Below are 13638 nucleotides of genomic sequence, written 5' to 3'. Positions count from 1 at the left end.
TAAGATTTGACATCGATTTAATGACACATAATGAATTCAGTAATTCTTTGGTGATACACGGGCATAATAATTTTTCCATTGCACAAAATTCTCGGGCACTGTTTTGGATCATTGCTCTATGAAACTCAAAACATGCTTCAGTATGGATGAGAAAGACATTTGGTAAACCAGCTTTCCTTACATGAAGCCTCCACAACTCTCTCCAACTAAAATGCCATCTTCTCATAGGATCTGCCTGGAATTAATAGACTTTGAAAAATGGCAGCAAGATAAAAACAGAATTTGAATTCAACAGGAAAATGTGTTTACTGAACAGATGAAAAGAGCTAAAAGTGTATCAGTTCTTTAGCAGCAGATCTCCTTCAAAAAAAAATTGCTCATAATATTGTTAACTTGGGTACAGACTCTAGGTTTTGCCAAGTAATCACTGAATGCTAGCAGAGATTTGTTATATTTGAGGTAAAAGATAGGTTTATTAAGAAATTCTTTGGATAGGAAAGCCATGTTGCTACCTAAACTATAACTGAAACAGAGAGAAAGGGGACATGGTGGGGGGAACTTTATTAAATACAGTCTCATTTTACACCAGTAACAATAGGCCAAGTGAGAGATAGATACAGAGGCAAGGTGCAAAAATTCTTCCTTTCCTCTGCTTCTGGCCATTTAGCCTAGTGGTCAAAAGACTCACTGGTGCAACGAGGTAATCAGTCTCTAACAGAGAGAGAATACTGTTCATCCCAAAATGGATTTGTAGCTTCACAGTATGTTCAGTCAAACTGGAAAGGCTGGGAATGGAGGTATCAGTAATACAGTCCTCTGCCATTATTGATTTTATCATAGAGAGACTAAACTTGCCTACTCGCTGCACCCTTTAGATAACAACTCTGCAGAGCAGTAAAAAATGTCTTAGAGTTTTGGGGTAGGAATTTGTGGGAAAAATCACAAGAACCTGCTTGCCTGCCCGCCAGCCTCTTTTTGTTGCCTCTTACAAAATTTGGTGTGATTTTGTTCAACAGTACCCATTTTTCTTCAGAAAAGTAAGTAAAGGAGAGAAACTATTCAGGTATCTGGTTATTACAAGAGGGAGAGCCAAAACGGTAGCATTGAGAAGAAGGATTTGTAAAAAGGGAAGCCATGCAGAAACCTGGAACCTGTCCTATTAGTCACCTTCTGTGACCTGCCCATTAATTTTCTAATGTTTTCCATGTTCTTCTTTTCATGAGGATCAGTTCAAGAGAACATTATAAACATTTCATTTCAGTTTCCTGTATGCAATAGTCTAAGACTATCACATTTCTTTTTGATATTATTTTTCAAAATTTCTAAACTTATCCATTGAAAAAAAGGACATTTGTTCCAGTATTTCTCATCTCAGCATTTTTAGGATAGGTGCACTTCAACACCCAGAATGTCCCAGTCAGCATGTTAAGGTTGAGAAACACTGGCTTAAGCCTGGCTTTGTTAAACACTTGCTATTGGGATTCTGCAGGCTTAAACAATGGGAAAATCTCCACATCTATATCTGTCTCCTCACTACCACATTCTTTTTCTGTCTTATTCTTCAGTTCGAGGGTGGATTGTTGCATAATAAATGTATTAGGTGACATTCTTCCAAATGTAAATATAAAGTTCCAAATGTAAAGTTCTGTCTGCTTTTTTATTTTCAGAACAAGTGTAGATAATTTATAATGAATGACCTCTAGACACACCTTTGCAAAGCCTAACTGAGAAGTGCAACAGCCTTCCAGAATTCAGATTTTCTTAATAGCTTGGTTCTTTTTTTATCTGTTCAGAAATTAACATGCAACAATTTACATCAAAGCAATCTATACATCAATAACAATGAAACAGTACAAGGAAACAAGTCTGGAAAATAGTAGTCATGGTGGTGCTATTGATGATTCTTCCTTTCTTTCTAGACTTATTTAACTGACTCTTTCTTATTGCTTCTTGCAGTACAGTCTACAAAAACAGACCATTTATTTGTAAACGTCACTACTGAATTTGAAGAAGCAGGGAGTAGCAGAATTCAGATTTCTAGCCGATTGAGATTCCAGAATTGGGAAGCATCACTACAAATTATTATTGTTGGTCAACTGTCAGCCAGATGTTTAGATTGGATTTTGCATTTTTACCCACATATCAAGTCCTTCCTAAGGACCTAGGTTTTAAAGTACGTTTGGCAAGATGTAAACTGTTCCAAATACAGCTGCCTTTTGTAATTGTCTGATGGTTATTGTCAATGCTAATGCTGTTCAAGTGGTGCTTCAGGTCTTTCGGTATTGCACCCTACTACTATTGATATTACCTTTGCTTTCTTTTGCCACAGTCATTCTGCTTCTATTTGCAGGTTTTTCTTTATTGTAATTTTCTCTTAGATTCTGCTATCTCCAGGTACTGCAACATCTACTATCTGGACCAATAGGTGCTATTATCATATCTAGATTGGATTTGGTAATTGGATTTATCAAGTTGTTTTATTATTATTAACCTTAGAAACCAAGAAACCTCTGACTTCTAAACTTGCTGAATTCTATTCTAACAGTTCCAGCTAGTGTGGCCAATAAGGAGTATTCTTGGAATTTATAATTCAACAATATCTGGTGCCACAAATACGATGCCTCAATTTGTACTGTACTATATAAGCTTACTTTAGAATATAGTAAGTCTATCTTGTACATTTGAAGGGCTTCCTGTTTATTTGCTGAACAAGTCCTGGAATTTGGTTTCTGTGTCACCCAGCTAATTTTTTTTGTCAAGATAAATGCCTAATCTACAAATTATGAGCTACCTGATTGTGTAGATTTTGCAGTTGGATCTGGTCATTCTAGATCAGAAGTCTGAGTTGCAATAAAATATGCAAAATAGAATGTATTATTCTGCAAAAACATGCAATAGACTTAAGGCAGGACTTGTGAAACAGAATTGGGGAACTAGAAACAGATTGAGGAACCAGAAGGTGGAACATGAATTTGATATTTATAATTTGAGAGCTTATGCATAGACCCAACTGTTCAGGCTAAACAATTAATGTACAGATCTAGAATATGAGTAAATAGCCAAACAGAAAATAGCCTGCTCTCTTATTTCTGGCTAAATAGTCTTTGTTTGAAATCTTGGAAAACAGGCTAAAACATTTAGAGCAGGTATGTCCAACTCACAGCCCACAGGCTGCATGTGGCCCTGGATAGCTAGCAAAGCGCTCCATAAGGTTTTTTGAAAAATATAAAAAATAAAGGATTTTTTTTATTTATATACATTAACTTTATTATGTATATAATTTATATGCAGCCCAAGACTCTTTATTCAATGCAGCCTAAGCAAGCCAAAAGATTGGACATGCCTGATTTAAGGGTTAGACTCTGATATATGGAAAAGGTTAGCAGTTCGTACTTACTGGCCACACCAGAAGTCTTTCACAGAAAGCCTGCATGATACAGTATCATATTTTTCCACCTGTTCTGTTGAGCTGTTGTGCCATTCTAGGGAATCCTAATTTTTGAATTGGATTCTGGAAATCTTGACAACATTGTCTTGAGTTCCCCTATAAGACCTTCTTGAATCACCTCTAATTCTATTTATGAAAGATGGAGGAGGACCTTGAGGAAGACTGCTCTCTATCCATTCTGCTTTCCCTCATTAATGACAACTGCTTATCATAGCATCATTGGTTAGAGAATGAAAAACATTAGGCAGATGACTTTGAGAGCTCGTCCAGTGAGCTGCATTTCTGGAATCTGAATTTGACACAGAAAGAATATGGGGTGGAGGTTCAATTAAAAACACTTTTTAGCTAGAAGCCAAGATTACATACAAGATGCTGTTTTATTGCTGTCTTCAAGTTCAGTCCATCACAGAAAAAGTGTCTGGAAGAACTAAATCATTAAATAGAAATTATTTTGTGGATTAAAATAAAAACAAGAAAATTGCCTGTGGCAGCCTTCCTTAATAATCCAGTTCTCATAATTGGCCACGTTGGGAAATAATGGGAATTATAATCCAAATGTTAACTATAGATCAGGAGGGGAAAGACTATAAAGGATATTCCATAGCTTTATACCCTATACTCAATTAAAATGACATTTATTGCCTGGATTTAGAAGTAGTAGTAGTTTAGAAAATATAACATAGCTTAGATCAGGGGTCTCCAACCTTGGTCCCTTTAAGACTTGTGGGCTTCAACTCCCAAAGTCCCTCAGTCAGCAAAGCTGTTGAAGTCCACAAGTCTTAAAGGGACCAAGGTTGGAGACCCCTAGCTTAGATTATTGTGTGAATCCATGTGCTATGATTTAAATCATGGTTTGTGGCTCAGCAATCTGAATATTTATGTTGAAATCTGTTCAGTGCAGGGGTCTCCAACCTTGGCAGCTTTAAGATTTGTGGACTTCAACTCCCAGAGTTCTGGGAGTTGAAGTCCACAAGTCTTAAAGTTGCCAAAGTTGGAGACTCCTGGTTTAGTGGGGTGCATGACAATAGTTTATCTTGTCAGCATTTTAAAATTCACAGTTCATTCTTATCTTCTAAACTCTATTTTCTCCAGGTTACAGTATGAAATTGTGTAGATCTTCTGGAGCCAGCAAAGGTTAGCAAAGTAGGGGTGAGGGAGATGGTTTATTTATTTTTTTCAGAAAGAAGCTTAAAGTGATCGTTTTGGTTGATCCCATGTTTTGCACTTGTTAGTGTGAGAAAAGAACAACTACCTGTAATTTTTTCTCTTGGTTTGTAATCAGCAAGTTCATCCATTAATAAAGACCTTTGGGTTTTTGAAAGTTTCAATCATGGCAGTTATCTGATTGTAGGATTTTAGGGGCTGAGTATGCCTATGAGTCCAACTATTATGTTTTTTAAATGACAGTTTTCAGTTTAATGTCTTGTGTGAGCACAGCCAATTATGATTTAATCCAGAAGGTAATCAAACTAATAACTGAACTGTACTTCTGAGAATATTTTCATGAAGTTTCAATTAGTGATACAGAAGACTACATTAAATCTTTTTTTTATCAACAGCTGGTGGGTCTTGTATATTTTGCTCTTAACAGATTCTTGTGAGTGAATGAATAGTACAGCTACTGTTCCCAAACTAAACCTTCCAGGTGTACTGGATTCAGTTCCCATCAAGCCTAGAGAGGAAACATCTGGGGTGTTACACCTTAGGAATGTCAGAAAATGTTAGCACCCTCAGAAGAATGTAAATAGGTGCATATTCCCCTTTCCTTTTTAAGAAAAAATCCCAGAGATTCATCTTCATGCCAAATATTTTGCAAAATATCTATATTGCCACCATACAAAATTATTTCAATTTCTTTACAGATGGTTATAAAATGTCCTATAAATTTGCCGAACAATAGAAAAAAAAACCATGAACAATTCAGTCCTACAGTTTGCAGCAAAGACACAGACACTTTTACTGTACTAAAGACTAAACTATTTATTCAACATGTCAATCTGAAACATAGTACAAACATCATCAGATGCATGTAATATTATCCTGAGAAAAGAGTAAATATACAATACATCTTGTGGAAGATATTAAAAATGATAAGAGGAGCAGAAAATTAAATTACAGGAAATACAGTTATCATTATTGATTGATACTGGCCGTTCACAAACAATTGACACCAGATATACACGACATTATCATTAACACATACATAATGTTAAGAATCACTTGACTGTATTCTGTCCACATGAAACATTTAAATGAACTTTTGCCACAGTTATATCAAACGCTTACATTCTTCTTTTACACAAATGTGTTATTTTAGTAGCATTTTTCTGCAAGTGACTAACTTGGTTTTGAATTCTAGATCTAATCAAGCAAATATTTAATTAGATTTAGATGCTACCGAATTCCTGATAGAAGAGATAGTATAGATTGGGTTCACCCATACCAAGATATGTTTTTTTAAAATAATAATAATTGTACATATAAGAATTCTTTTGAGTTCACATGGTCTAAGCCAAAAAGAAAGAAACTGCATCATAGTTTAGTGTGCTATATCCATTTCATACTTTTTTTTTTTCAAATTGGAAGGAATTCTACTGACATGGTCCTTTTTCTATGAATTCCCCATTGAAAGATAATCATAACTGGCTGCCACCAATCAGTTTCAATTTCTTGACCTCTCAAGTCTGTGCAACTGTGAAGTTTCCAGTGAAGGGTTTCTTTCGTCAACCAAATCATGGGAACATGAGAATAGAAGATGTCTTGTGCCTTTCATTTAAAACCCAGGAATGCAGAATCTTCTTGTAATCTTGAAATACAGAAGATGGCAGCATAACTGTGCAGCCTTGCATACGGAGAAGTTTTGAATGAGAAATGTGCTTATTAAATCAATTAAACCACATGTTTGGAAAAATAGTTATTATAGTTTTTATACGTGTCTCTGTATTTTCTCTGATAACAGATGTTTAGATTGGATTTGGTATTTTTATCTACCCAAGGAAATGGTATAGGCAGATGCTGATGATGTAAAGATATCATCACAGGATGTAAACTGGTCCAAGTAAAGCTGCCTTTTGCAATTGATTGATGGTGACTTTGTCAATGCTGATAGTATTCAAGTGGTGCTTTGGGATTGCACCTAAGCCACTTATTAGTACTACCTTTTCTTTCATCACATATAACAACATTCTTTCTTTTATTGTTGTATAATAACACTTTATTTATATTGTTACGGTTATTATTTCCTTGAATATATACTTGGCTCTCACCACATATTCAGGTTTCTGTGTAGAGGGGATATTTGCAGAAATAATGTCTGGGTCTTCTGTTTGGTGTTAGGTTGACTTTCTTTTTGGCATTATTTTCAGTTTGATAGAATGTGGAAGATGACTGCAAACCAGCCTTAGGAGCACATCTAACCACACCTATGCCTTCTCTAAAGTCCTGGATCTAGCCAAATTATTGAGTGCCTTGAAGTCTTGATATGAATCTTTAAAAAGGTATATAATCTCATTGTCTGCCAGCTCTGCAGATAAAATAAGTGGGATTATCTGAGAAAGGCACTTTATGGAAACAAAGTCTTAGTTTCATTTATTCAGGTCTCTCAGCTTGGGTCAACCTACCAGATGCTTTAGAGGGCACTGTTGTGCCATACAAGAACTAGGGTTTGAACTATCTTGAAAACTCTCTTTACAAGAAAGTTTTCCTCTTTTGAAAGAAAGAGAATAGAGTTTAGGTTACATATCATGTTTGAAGATGCCTTTCCAAGATTATTAAAAAGTGCCTGCTATTATCTACTGTCCAGCAGTTTTGTTAGAAATCATATAGAACTTCTTTGAGTGAGGTGCAAAACAGAGACAAAGATCTTGTAAAAAAATTTAAAATTATGGTGGGAAGAGATTAATATTATACTCTGTGATATATTTTCTCAAGGATCACAAAGTCCAGAGTTCTTTGCTTGCTGCAATTAGCAAACTTGCCCCAATCCAGTACTCTGATGGTATATTGGGAATATACATCCCAAAACAATTGTACTGATACTGACTGGCAACTTCGGGAGAAACAGTCCCAAACTTTGGGACAAGGTGATTAAGTTAACTACCTGTGCTATGTGGCTGTTCATAAGGCCATAGCTTTGAAAACCTGCTCTTTTAAGATCAGAGTCATTAAGACTTTCAAAAAAAAATCAGTGTGAATAACAGGATTTAGCTAAAGCAATTGGTTTGTCTGGGGGTGGGGTAAACAACAGAATGAAAGTTCATTCCACATTTAATCAGCAACCTGAACTTCACTTTTGTACCTAGGAAATATCAGTAAGAATTTACTTCTATCAGCTAAGTGTCTAGGAGGCTCCAATAAGAATGGCAAGACCAAGGCTTTCTCAATGGCCTCCCTCAGCTCTAGGTTCAAAGGCTTTCAAAGAAAAAAGACATAAGGAAAGCAGAAGCTGTCATATGCAGTTTGGTTCTTGAAAAAAGGCATTGCCAGCACTGGAAAGGTCAAATCAAAGTTTTGGTTATCAGCCAGAAAAGTAGATATATACTCTACTTCATATGATATTTACAGACACCCATCTTGTCTTTTATTAAAGTGTCAGGTCAAACAGACATTTTAATCAAAATCAGCTAAGTTAAAAGGGCACAGCCACGTACTCCTGATGAACAGTAATAAACAATAATCTTTCTGTCAATTTTCAGCTACATACTAAAGAAATCCTATCATAGTCTGTCTCAATGCCTATCCTGTTGTCCCTGCTGAAATCACCCACCTGAAGAACTAGAGTACAGATAGTCCTTGATGTACAGCCATTTTTTTAGCAAGCATTCTAAAGTTACAGTGCTGAAAAAAGTGACTTACAACTCACACTTATGACTATTGCAATGTCCCTATAGTCATGTGATCCAAATTTGGGCAGTTGGCAAACTTCCTGTATTTACAGTGGTTGCAACATCCTGGGGTTATATGGTCACCATCTGTGATCTTCCCAGTTGTCTTCCAACAAGCAAAGTTAGAGGGGGAAGCTGGATTCAATTAACTGTGTGATTCACTTAATGATATGATTTGTCAAATAGGTCATAAAATCAGGTGCATTTATCAACCACATCTCTTAGCAATGGAAGTTTCTGGTCAAAAAACTACCTGTATTTCTGTTCCAATATCTATTTTATCCATCGACCAACCTCCATTTGCTTTTTCTATATAGGTAGTCCTTGGCTTACAATTGTTCATTTAGTGACCGTTTGAAATCACAATGGCACTGAAAAAAGTGACTTATGACCATTTTTCACAGGACCATTGCAGAATCCCCATGTGATCAAAATTCAGATGTTTTGTCAACTGATTTATCTTTGTGACCATTGCAGTGTTCTTGAATTATGTGATCACCTTTTGCAACCTTCTGACAAGCAAAGGCAATGGGGAAGCTGGATTCACTTAACAATCCTGTTACTTAATTTAACAACTGCAGTGTTTCACTTAAGAGAAGAAATTTTGGGCTCAATTGTGGTTGTAAGCTGTGTAGACTATCTGTATAAAGGAGATAAAACAAGACAATGCAGAGCTATTCTCCCAAGTCAACGTATTCACCTCACGAATGAGGAAGCAGCTCTAGATTTTCTGGTTTTTATTTTGTTTGCTATTTCCCTCTCCAGATGAATATGCTTTTCATCTTGTTCTATTGGCCTAGACTTATCTACTCAGAATAATTTGGAGAGAAAAGAAGAGGCCTTGAGCATTATGCAGACTGCCTTCAGGGGATTCAGTACTCAGCCACAATCCCCTTGCCAAAAAAAAAAGGGTGGGGAGTTAGAATTAACATTAAGATCAACATTCTGATAGTATGAGGTGTTCAAGAGCAGACTGCCTTGGAAAGTCATAGTAACTCAATTACTGCTTTTAAAGGCAGAAACACCAGGCTACTGTAGTGATATGTATCCTTTGTTGCCAAGAGATTGGAGTAGAATCAGGTCTGCCAAACTAGCGGCCCATGGGCCAGATACATCACGTGCAGGCCACGCCGATACTGGCTCCACAAAGGCAAAAAACATTGCAATACATCATGATTCGACTTGTGATGCAATTGAGTTGGATACCCATGGAGTAGATAATCTTCAAGTTGGTTCTAGTTCTAGGATCTTACAATTGGTCTACAAAAGATGTCTACAAAAGACAATTGGCCTACAAAAGAGGCATTCCTTTTTGGTCTACAAAAGAAGTCTACAAAAGACAATTGGCCTACAAAAGAGCATTCCTTTTTGAAGGGGAATGCCTCTTCAGAACTGGGGTATCCTATAGCAATAATCTCTAAAGGAAGAAAGGCGGCTTCCCACCTCTGCAGCTATGGAACTGTAATTAGCTTGTCTCCAAATAGTTTTAATTTACTGATCTCATAACTCATACAATTACATCTCTTTAATAGGATGACAGAGTTCAATTTATGAATGCTCTACCTCACTCTTGTCAACCTGAATGAAAAAAATGAAGTTCCTGCAGTCATTTAAGGCAGATGCTGCCTTGTATGCTGATGTGGGATTTCAAATCAAGGTACAATATTGATCTTTTTGTACAACAGCAACCAATTTGTCTATGTTAGAGCCATGAAAACACAACATGCAAAATGTGTGGTAAAAGCATTTAGTTGTCTCCAGAATGAGTTGGGATATTCCCCTTTAAATGCTGACTCAAGAACCTGGTATCACCAATGTCCTTTCTGATGAATCTGGATGGGCGGGCTTCTATTGTTTCCTGTTTCTAAGGCAATACAAAGTTTATTGAGTCCCTGGTAGCATTCAATTTCAGTAAAACGTGAGTCAAACCAGAAATTAGGGGCTTAGTGATAGGCAGAGTGTAGGGAAATCAGCTGACAAGTTCATAGGCAACATTCAGCCATTAAAACATAAGGAAAAAAATGCTAGGAGCTATTTTCACACCACATGCTAATCCATAGTCCGTTTTGAAGAAACCATAATACTGGATAGTTACACTGGTTGGATTAATATACAACATTAAGCTATGATTTAAAACCATGGTTTATTGATAGGTAAGTGAGCTGTAGTTTATAAGCTGAATAGCTAGGTTGATATATTACACATATTATGGGTTAGGACCGTGATGGCGAACCTATGACACATGTGCCAGAACTGGCATCCACTGGCATGCCAGCCATGGCCCATTACTCTTCTGGGTTCCAGTGAGCACATGCCCACCGGCCAACTGGTTTCTGCACGTGGGAGCAGAGAAAACCAGAAGACCAGGTGACTGGCACATGCGCCTGCCAGAAACTGGAACCTGAGCTTCTCCGAGCATGCATGCACACTGGGGAACTGCTCTTCCAGTTTCCAGCGTTCCCATGTGTCTGCTCCGGAGAGCTGCTCTTCCTTTTTCCAGCACTCCTGACGCGCTAATTTCCATTTTGACACTCAGTGCCGAAAAGGTTCACCAACACTGGTTTAGGATGTTGCATAAAAACAAGTGTTGCAGTCCATAACTGATTCAGTATGTGTAATTTATGGTTGAACAATTCATTCTAAAATGAATTCTGGACAAGCACAATGGTAACATCCAGAAATGGAAAATCATAGTTTCTGATTATTTCAATGTACTTCGCAAGGCTATAGTTACTTTGGCTTTCAAAGTTCTATACAGAAAATATATCCTTCATGTTTGTTTGTCGCACTGCTGTTTAAGCTATGTTTGTATGTGGGGTGGGGGAAATTCTTCTAGGTTATATCACATCTTCTGACGCAGAAAATTCAGTCAGAGAAAGAAACGCAGCTTCACCTGGAAAGGAAGGAAAGAAAAGGTGATTGAAGAGAAAAAAACAGTCTTTTACCTGTCCTATTATCTAATTCTTTAGGGTACATAACTGATAGAGTTGTCTTATGATTGTATATTACATTATGTCTGAGCTCTCCCTTGGCCATTGGAATGGAACATTTGACAGGGAGTAGCAATCTTTTTTTTCTCCCATTCTGACACCAGTTTCAGGAAAATTAAACACTAAGCAAAGGGGTAGGGACTGTTTAATATGCTGGAAAATTTAATCTGCAATTGCAGGATACAGATATGACACTACATCTGGAATTGGAAACATTTCTCTAAACCAGACTGAGCTCTACCTGGTTTTGACTTAGATGATGTCTCAATAAAACCACTATGATTTCAACCCATGCTTTATAGTTTATGTTCATACAGTATTGTGTAATTGAGTTAATTGCAATTTTTAAAACAAATGACGGTTAATCCAACAAATGAGTTCAACCATTGAGTAAAATTTTCTCAGGATTTATTTCTGAACATGCCCACATCATGTATTTTGAAACAATTGGTACAAATACAAAGGCTCTCCAAAATCCATTTTCAGATTTAAAAAAAAAAATCAGCTAAAGCATCTTATTAAAGAAGCTGTCATTGTCCTGCATTGCTTGCCTGCTTATTATTTTGCAAGGCTGGACAGCAGCTGTGCAAATTGCTATTTGTAATGGCAGATTAATATACTTACTTGTGAGTAAAATTGCTTAGAATTGAAGTGCACCTGCTATTTCTAGTAGCAATTTACAGCTTTTCATGCCAGCAAATCTGCTCATAAAGAAAGACTCCAGCTGCTATATTAATAAGTGGTAGCATAATTCTTTCCCTGCCTCCAGATTTATTCATGGAGAAGTGTCCTAGGCAGTTACTTGTTTGCCACTTGTGCTCTTGTTTTTCATTTTTCTATGAAAAATGAAGAAACTGAAATGGGCTAAAATATGCACAGAATCAAGCAACACAGATCAGCAAAAGAGAAAACAAGGCAACAGCTTATGGCCTTGTTTTCTTATGTGCTCTTCAGCATTAGGAAACATTTCCTAATTATATTAATTTTCCTAAGGAAAATGAGACCCAGTTTGGTTTAATGATTAAGGCATTAGGCTGGAAACTATGAGTTCTAATTCCATTTTAGGCATGAAAACCAGAGAAATAACTTTGGGTCAGTTGTTTCTCTCAGCCCAATCCACCTCACGGACTTCTTGTGAGGAAAATAGGAGGAAGGAGTGTTATGTATGCTTGCCACCTTGAGTTATTATTGAAAGTGATAAAGGGATAAAAATAAATAAACCTTTTGTCCTTCACATGCCCGTTCCATTTAAAAGCATGATTGCATTGATGAGAGTTAACAGTTTAAGAAAACTGAGGGTACAGTGAATTGCCTGCCCCCATGATCTACAAATATAAAATCTACCACTGTAAGTACATAGCAAAAAAGGCTCTAAGAGTTGTAAACCTAATCTTGCGTAGCTTCTTTTCCAAAAACACTACACTACTAACCAGAGCATACAAAACATTTGCTAGACCAATTCTAGAATACAGCTCGCCTGTTTGGAACCCTCACCACATCTCTGACATCAATACAATTGAACAAGTCCAGAAATATTTCACAAGAAGAGTTCTCCATTCCTCTGAAAACAACAAAATATCCCACCAGACTTGAAATCCTAGGCTTAGAAAACTTGGAACTCCGTTGCCTTTGACAAGACCTAAGTTTAACTCATAGAATCATCTATTGTAATGTCCTTCCTGTCAAAGACTACTTCAGCTTTAATTGCAATAATACAAGGGCAACCAATAGATTTAAACTTAATGTAAACCGCTTTAATCTAGATTGCAGAAAATATGACTTCTGCAACAGAATCATCAGTGCTTGGAATACTTTACCTGACTCTGTGGTCTCTTCCCATAATCCTAAAAGCTTTAACCAAAAACTTTCTACTATTGACCTCACCCCATTCCTAAGAGGACCATAAGGGGTGTGCATAAGCGCACAAACGTGCCTACCATTCCTGTCCTATTGTTTTTCTTTTCTTCTTCCTATATATATATAGATGCTTATACCTCCCAATATTTACTCATATATATGTTTATATACTATATAATCTTTTTATATGATGTTGTGACAAAATAAATAAATAAATAAAATAAAAATAAATTAGCATCCTTATAAATAATAATAAAGAGAAGATGGACCTCATATGATAGGATCATAGATATGCAGGTTTTCATATAGGCTATAGAAGGGTTTGAATGATTGTCAATAATCTTTTTCAAGCTAGTCAGTAGGCTTGGAACTCTTGGGAAGATGATAATCAAAATAATAGAGTGTTAGAGTAGGGATATCCCAGCCTCAGCTCCCATTCTGTCAAGGAATTTACCATGTG

Source organism: Ahaetulla prasina, chromosome 4 (assembly GCF_028640845.1).
Source record: "Ahaetulla prasina isolate Xishuangbanna chromosome 4, ASM2864084v1, whole genome shotgun sequence".
NCBI lineage: Eukaryota > Metazoa > Chordata > Lepidosauria > Squamata > Colubridae > Ahaetulla > Ahaetulla prasina.
Note: the sequence above shows the minus strand (reverse complement) of the source record.